Raw genomic sequence first — 8,624 nt, 5'->3', positions numbered from 1 at the left:
ACTTAGACTCCCTACATATCTGTAGCAAAAGCACACCTTGGTGTTCATGTGGGTCCCCTAACAAATAGAACGGGGGCCCTCTCAGTCTCCGTTCCCTGCCATTGGATCCCCTTTTCCTACTTGGACTACCTAGTTGGGAGTCAGTGTAAGAGGACATGAGTAGACCTGCTGGAACTAGATGTCCCAAGGTGGAGTGGTTCCCAAGGTACTCCTCTCTGAGAAATGTTGGGGGAAATAGGAGGAGGGATTTGTAAGGGTGGGACTGGGAAGAGAGGAAGGAGGGGGCTGTGGTTGGGATGTAAAATGAATTTAAAAAGTTTTTACAAAAAAATAAAAGAAAACTAAGGCTCTAACCCGCCCCCCACCATGTGCACACACACACACACAGTGTCAAAGAAGTGCACACATTGCCTGTTGCTTTTCTGTGTCCTCCTCGGTAATGACAGTACTTTTACTGCTATCCCTCTGCTTTTCATTGCAGTCATTTGTGTATAGATCTGAGTTTCCTGGCATTGAACAACTCCCTCTAAACTCTTATGAGTTCACTGAGGTCAGAGGCTCTACCTTCCTCACCTCAGCCCCTCCCAAGTCTGCAGAGCATCTCTGAGCTTGGGGAGAGCAAACCAAAAGCAAATCTGAGGAGTGCAAGGCTCTGAAGACATCTGCTCAGGTGCTGCAGATATTTATTTTAATTTCCCTTTCAAGGCGAGACTGTGAGTTCCATAATATTGCTTATAAGATGGATCGTTAGTATAAATGGCTCTGCTCCTGTGTCTTTCCTAGAATGCTAACTTGACATTTGCTCAGAAGATAGATCAGTTTGACTGTGGAGGGGCAGAACCTGCTGGCCCTCCTTGGATGTATAGCCATCAGCCCCCAGCAACTGTGGCATTTACAATCCTTCTTACTTTCCTTCCATGCTTTACACGAAAGTATCCAAAGGCTTTTAAAGGCCCCACCGATACACCCAAATTAAAGAAAGGAGTTATAAAAAATGTGTAGTTTCTAAAATATGCATGCATGTATACACACATGGTACAGCACACACAATACACCCCGCGCCATCTTATGCCACTCTGAGGTTTTCCTCGTAGTTTCTTGCTGATGCTTTTAGCCAGTCTGAGTCATGTCTGCTTGCATGCCCTGAACAGTGATCTCTCTTTATTAGATGGAGTCTTGAATGAAGGGTTGTGGGGACCTTGCCTTCCTAGGTCAATATCCTGTCTCTCTGTCACATCTCTACTCTCTGCAGACTGTGTAGTGTGTAGGGGGTGGAGGTAGCTGACAAGGATACCCTGGGGAGGGAGCTGAGAGCTGATGTAATGCATCTTTCTTTTCTTTCTCTAGAGAGAGACTTCACAGGAACTGGTATAAGACCTAAACATTATTATGGGAAACATCCAATTTTTTTTTATTTTCCCGTTTACAGACTGAGGAAATCAATAATGATACTTGGAAGCATCATTTATAACCATGGAAGTTTTTGCATCGCCAGAAACATCATAGGTTCTGAGGAACTACTTTTGGTAGATATAAAAGTAAGTTATAAGTTATAAATTACTTTTACAGTAAATGTATAGATATTCTGACCAAATTATTTACAAGGAAACATGACCTCGATGAATTTGAAATAATAGATGAACAGTTAACAGCTGTAATAATAAGATTAGAGATGAAGATAATTTGGATATTTATAAAAATTGAGAGACTGCCAAGATAGAAGGCGCCTTATGCTTACCAATGAGTTGCTGTTTTATGCATGGCAACTGTTCAACTGAAATATCCAATGGTGAGCATAGACTGAAAGTCTTTATTAACAAAGCCAGGTAAGAAGGATGAGGACTAGCGGTTATTTTCTCATGTCCTTAAAAGTGTAAACAGCTGGTAACATTTGGCTTGTATCTTAAAGTATCACACTCTGCTGAGCTTAAGCATATCGAGACAGAAAGACGTACCTCATTTATTTAAAGGGAAAGAGGAGACTATAAATAAAGTTGAGGAGAAGGAAGGACCCACAGTTTTAAAGTGTTAACAGTGTGTCTGACTTCTTACTGAACATTTTATCGCAATGAGGGATGATGCGGCATGTTTCATTTGACTAACCATCCTGAAAATCAGGACCTAATAGTGCTTAGTTAGGTAACAGGCCAGCATCCGTACAAAGTATTGGATGCTAGCCTTGCATGGATACACAGTAAGTACAAATGCACATGTGTGCAGCTAGAATGCTTCACAGCTCATTGCAGCAGTGAGCAGCCACTGCATCAGAGCCTGAGGAAAGGGACCTGCCTCTCATTATCTATCCACTCGTGCTTTCAGAATTTTAAATTGTGCATAAACATTTTCTACTAAGAAGAATTTACTTTTAATAAGTTCCAAGCAAGTGAGTCCAATTTTTCCTTAATTAAAAGATGTCCCAAATCAATTCAAATCAAAATAACCTTAGAAAAGGATTTGTGTTCTTATCCCCACTCTTCTCAAATATTTGACATTAGTATTGGGATCTGGAAGATGTTATTATGTGAACGTATTTGATTTCTGATGTTACTACGGCATCACATTCGATCCATGAACTAAGACTATATTCAAATATATTCCAAATCTTGTAGGAGAAGTAAAGAATACTATAAAAGATGGATATTGCCACTTAACAAACAGGAAAGCTAAGGCTTGGTGCACTAGCAACGGGCATAAGATTGTGGAGTTAATCCACCCACAAAATCAATTACAGCAACACTCCTACTTTGTTATTCAAACCGAGGAATGGTCTCAGTTCTTCCTGGAATCTGTGGCTGGCAGGATTTTTACGTTGGTTATAACAATTACAACATTAAACATAAATGTCATTTATTGAAAAGAGTTTGATGTGTTCAAAAGGACATCTGTACTGTCCCCGGTATGCCTTAGTTAGTTGATAACTTATAATAATGTTAGTTTTGCTGGGCGGTGGTGGTGCACGTCTTTAATCCCAGCACTTGGAAGGTAGAGGCAGGTGGATTTCTGAGTTCAAGGCCAGCCTGGTCTACAGAGTGAGTTCCAGGACAGTCAGGGCTATACAGAGAAACCCTGTCTCAAAAAACAAAACAAAAAACAAAAAAACAAAAAACAAAAATAAACTGTTTAAAAAATGTTAGTTTTATGCACTCGGGTATCTGTTTGAAATAAAATAGTGCGACAGAAAATGATGCTTTGGGGAAGCAAGGCTCTAAGGCTGGAAAAACACATCTTGCATTTGAAATGGACCTCTTTTTAAATGGTGGTTGAATTGTTTAGTAGTTTTATCTCATCATCTAGCAAATATCATAAATTTCAGAGACTTAAATTAGCACCCACTGATGACCTCATGGGTCTAGAGGAGAGGAGTCCGCGCACAGCATGCCTGATCTCATGGGTCTAGAAGAGAGGAGTCTGCGCACAGCATGCCTGACCTCATGGGTCTAGAAGAGAGGAGTCTGCGCACAGCATGCCTGTCTTTGTTTGCCACCTCAGAGGACTACAATTCCAGTGTCCTTCCTGATTGTTCTCATAGGGAGCCCGGATCCTCTTCTCAGCTCATGAAGTTGTATCACCTCCTTGAGTTTTAAAAACAATAAGGTCCTTGCTCCCTGCACCCCTCACATGTTATCTGCTGCATCCTCAAGGTTCACAACGACAAATTTACTGTGAATTGACTCTCCGTCACACTGGAATCCCTGTCTGAGACATTGGATTAGATCAGGCTTACCTAAATAATTATCATGTCTTAAAGGCGAAAACCTTGTAATGTCAATTATAGCTCAAACATCTCATAACAGACCTGCTTTGCTTACTTTCTTATTGAATAAATGAGAACTGGCATGAGTGCTGCAGGGTTATGGAGGGGAAATCTTAGGAGCATGAGGATTGCCACCATCATCTAAGCCAGGGGTTCTCAACCTGTGCGTCATGACCCCAGAGGGGTCGTATATCGGATGCATATCAGATATTCACATTATGATTCATAGCAGTAACAAAACTACAGCTAATGAAATAGCAGTGAAACAATTGTATGGCGAGGGGGTCACCACAACATGAGGAACTGTATTAAAGGGCTGCAGCGTTAGGAAGGTTGAGAACCACTGATAGCTGCCCCCACCTCCTAGACTTCTCCCACATTTGAGTGTCCTCTCAGGAGAATTCAAGCAAGGGACATACAGCATGGTGCTTTATTCATGTGAGTTGCAGGTAAGTGATAAGTGACAAGTTGCTTTGAGGATTGGGTGCAAGAGCATTTAGTGTCTCTGTATACACTTTAGAGTTTGGATTCCTGAACTGTAGAGAAGAGGAAACCGGCGGGAGGTTCCCTATGAAGATAATTATTTTCTCTTGAAATTTTATTCTGAATGACATTGGATTCATAGATTTGCAAACAAATCTGAAGTAGCTATACACTTCAGCCAGCTTTTCAGCCAGGTTGACGTAATGTCAGCATAATGTCAGGTCGTGTATCTCACTGAAGCATAGAGGTGAGCATTCTTACATCATTAATTAGGTTACAGTCCTAAAAAAATTACCTTAAAGTCACATGGTAGCTCTGTGTTCACATTCTAGGTTCAAGTCTCTAATAAACTATCAAATTTGATCTTTTCCAAGTATTAAGTATCACAATTTCCTGTTTAACTTTTATATTTCAAAAGTTCTAACAGGGATTTAAAAAAACATGCACAGATAAAAGACAATGACCCTCTGTCATAGGCAGCTAAGCAGATGGATGATTTTACCATAATAAGACCACACTGTGAAAACGATCTATGTATATACTTTTCTGTGGAGGAAGATATTTTAAAATCATAGCTATTATGATTCTTCATATAAATTCAATAAATGTAATGTGATGCATTTAGAAGATATTAAAATTAATCCAACATTTAATTTGCTCTTCTCATGCTCTATGTGTTTTTTAATGGGGATGTTGTTGTGAATCTGGATTTAATAAGGTTGTATGTTGAGTAAGGGATGGCCATACTTCTTGGTCACCAGACCGTGGCTGGTTCAAATAAACAAAATGGCTAAAGGCAAAATTCAGTATAACACAGAATAAACCGAAAACGATCTCAGTTTCTAATAACCCAAAGAGTATGTTTTATCCTTATGGGACAAGACATACTTGAAATTACCCTTCTCTCAAAGTTCTCAGCCCTGTTACGGTTGGGGAATGGCTGTTGTCTGTGAGGCTAGACTAGTAATAGACATATCTGTAAATATGCTGGAGGTGGAAGGAAGTACAGACCCCCTGTCCTTTCCCATTTTATAAATGAGGAGAGTAAATCTGAGAATATAAGGGGCTTTCATAATCACCCTTGAGCAATGACTAAACAGAAGCATGAATGTGGATCTTTTGATTTGAATCGAGTATCTGTTTTCGTTTACCAGTGGTGTTATAACATTCTTTCATAAATATTGCTATTTCTACCACAATGAGAAGTGTTTTGATGTAGCAGAATAGAATAAAAGAGAGGCAGTGCATTGACTGTCACCTATTCCAAAGGTGTGACCCCTGCCTCGAACTTCACTTCCTCAACCTTCCTTTCTGGTCACGTGAGGCCACTCTTACTGACCTCTCAAACCTGTACCTGATCATTTCCTTTGGTCCGGACCCTTACAACAGGTAGCAAGATTTGGGTTTCTTCAGGGATGAAAATATTTGTTTCAACTGAGACTAGCAGAATGATTGGGGATGGATACATTATAATTAGATAAATATTCTAGAAGATAGAGACACTAAAATCAAAGTTACTTTTAGTCACTTTAAAAATTGTTAATAATGCCTCCTGGGATACTAACCCAGATTCAAAGATAGGAACCCCCTTAGAACTCCTGATACCCTATCATACTTTAGTTTCTTTAGAAAGTGTTCTATACAAAAGAGAAAAACAGATTGGGGGGCACAAACCACAGCCATAATGTTTGATAGTGGATATTTGTTTTAGATAAAAACATTTGGGGTTGTATATGAAATGTGAACCTCATCTTTAAAGTATCATAAAGAAAATAGCTTCAGTAAGATAATTGATGGTTAGAAGACTGGATTCAAGGAACTTCTATGGGTTCCTATGTGATTTTTAAGCTCAGTGTGTTCCCACAAATGAAGATATTTTAGCTTTGTGTCTCCCTGAGTTCACAGATAATGTGTATATCTGCCTTGCCATGTATTTTACTCAGAAGCAGGCTGTACTGGGATTCATGAGGTTTGCAGCCAATCTAGACAACGCCTGCAAGGGAAACTTCCTAATCGGGGTAAACATCAGCAAATCCAGCCTTAACATCGAATGGAGTAAGAACGTTCAGAGTCATCATCGGGGTTACAGTTAGGAGCACAGAAGGACTTAGCTTTGTGCTGGGATGAATCAAAAAGATTGAGGGTTAGAGAGATGCCTCATCTCTCAGGAGGTGGAGTACCTACTGCTCTTCCAGAGGACCTGAGCTCAGTCCCCAGTACCTGTGGAGCACCTGGTGGCTCACAACCATCGGTAAACTCCAGCTCCAGGGGATCTGTGCTTTGAATCTTCAGACCTCCTCGGGTACCCACACACATGCACATATACCGACACGTGGACACAAATTAAAAAAATTAGATTGACTTTTTAAATTGTTCTGCATCCTTGTTATCATTATCCAGTGCCTAAAAGAGAAAAACTTAGTTTGTTTTTTCCCCTTTAACAATGATGTTCTTCACACTTTCTGTTTCTCTTGACCATGGAGCATGATGACACTGCTATAGGCATTTAAGGAGACAACATCAACTTCACTGTGATTAAGATCGTTTTTTTTTTTTTTGAGCAAAATTTTCTAAGGGCACTAGATGGCGACGTTCACCTTTAATTTAAGGGGGGAATAATAATAAAAAGAAGTAAGGCTTCATTACTATGTTTGCTCCAAGAGAAGCACTGCTTCAGATTTAGAAGAAGCAGGGTAATGCCATGTCTCACATCTGGTCTACTGGAATCCCACCACGTCTAGGTTTTCAGCTTTGAAGTTGGCACCAGAGTAGTGGAGAAACCAGCAGCATAGCACCAGGAGCCTAGAGCTCAAACTGCCCTGACTTTTGTCTCTAAACTTTCATCTTCCTCTTTTAGGATATGGGGTCATTGGGTCATTGGGTCATTGGGTCAGGTCAACTCATCCCTCTTTTCTTGTGATCTAAATTAACTATGTTTTTAAGCTAATGAATAAGATGATTTTCTTCCACCAGGCATTAACATTATTTAAGTTTACATGGACTCACAAAAATAAAAACAATCTAGGAAGAAAGTTTAGAGTTCCGACATACATGGCATCCTGGTTTAAATGATCGCTTTAATAAGCAGAAGAAACATTTAAATACTGTCTTTGTTGCAAATAGGATAAGACTTGGGGAGAGTTGTCAAGAGTCTTTATGAAACGATTTTTATTTTTCCATCAGTCATGTTGAAACTGTGCTTTAGGCTTTTAAACATGATAAACATTTTTTTTGCACGTTATTATTTTAAAATACACTTTATTTTTGAGTATTTCTAAAAAGAGAAGTGTAGCTGATTAAATTTTCACACATAGGAGTGACAGAAAAGTAACCATCATCGCCACAGAAAACTCAGTCTGAGAAGAGGCATGCACTTCCTCAAGAAACCCAGATCTTGTGCTTAATAATTCCAATACAGCATAGTCAGACAAGTACATCTAGTGCTGGGTTTCTAAATACAGGGGTTTCTAAAAGAAAACACATTTTAGGGTTTTTTACAAACCAAAACCTGTTTGTTTTCCTTTTCATATTATGTTGGAGCAGGTAGTATGCTCATTTATTTTGTAAGAAAAATTAAGCACTGATTTTTTTTTTAAAGAAAAGTGGCTCTCCTTTAAGAGAAACTCGGTATTTTAGTTGTAGCTACTAAAATATGTTAACTTGTTTGTAGTTAGCTGGGGGAAAAAGTCCCCCATACACCAACTAAGTGAAAAAAACAATGATTCATTTTATAAAACATGCTCTCTGTGGTGTACAGTGGGTATTTTTAAAGTGTAGTATTTACTAAACACTCAGGTTCAAAGGGCTATAATAATTTCGTTAGCACTGGCCAGATGATAGATGCACCAATAAGGGAGAAACAAAGATGAATACAGTTGCAGATTCCAAGCTGCACTGGGCGGGTGAGCCAGCAGTTTAGCAGCTACACTAGCCACTTAGGAACTATGATATTTGGATGCTCAATATACACTATGTAACTGGAGTACATTATATAAAATCCAGACTTTAAACTGTTCACAATCAATGCACAGCTTTTCAATTTTCTATAAACACTAGTCTTATCATGATATGCTCATCCATCCCCCACCTCCAACCATTTTAGTTCACAATTTCCAGTAAAGTTAAATGGTACAAAACCTCACAATTCCTATCGCCCTGTAGGGCATTCTTCTTAGAGAAAGTCTCAACCTCAGAACTTCACAGTGAGAATAGATGCACGCACATGCATCTCTTGACCACGGATCAGTCGTGCATAGCGGAAAAGGACATGGTGGAAAAAAAAGATGGATTTCTTTAGGTTATTTTCTAAAGACAGTTTAATATTTATGAAACCTCTCACACACACATTCACACGTCTCTCTCTCTCTCTCTCTCTCTCTCTCTCTCT

Source organism: Mastomys coucha, unplaced genomic scaffold (assembly GCF_008632895.1).
Source record: "Mastomys coucha isolate ucsf_1 unplaced genomic scaffold, UCSF_Mcou_1 pScaffold21, whole genome shotgun sequence".
NCBI lineage: Eukaryota > Metazoa > Chordata > Mammalia > Rodentia > Muridae > Mastomys > Mastomys coucha.
Note: the sequence above shows the minus strand (reverse complement) of the source record.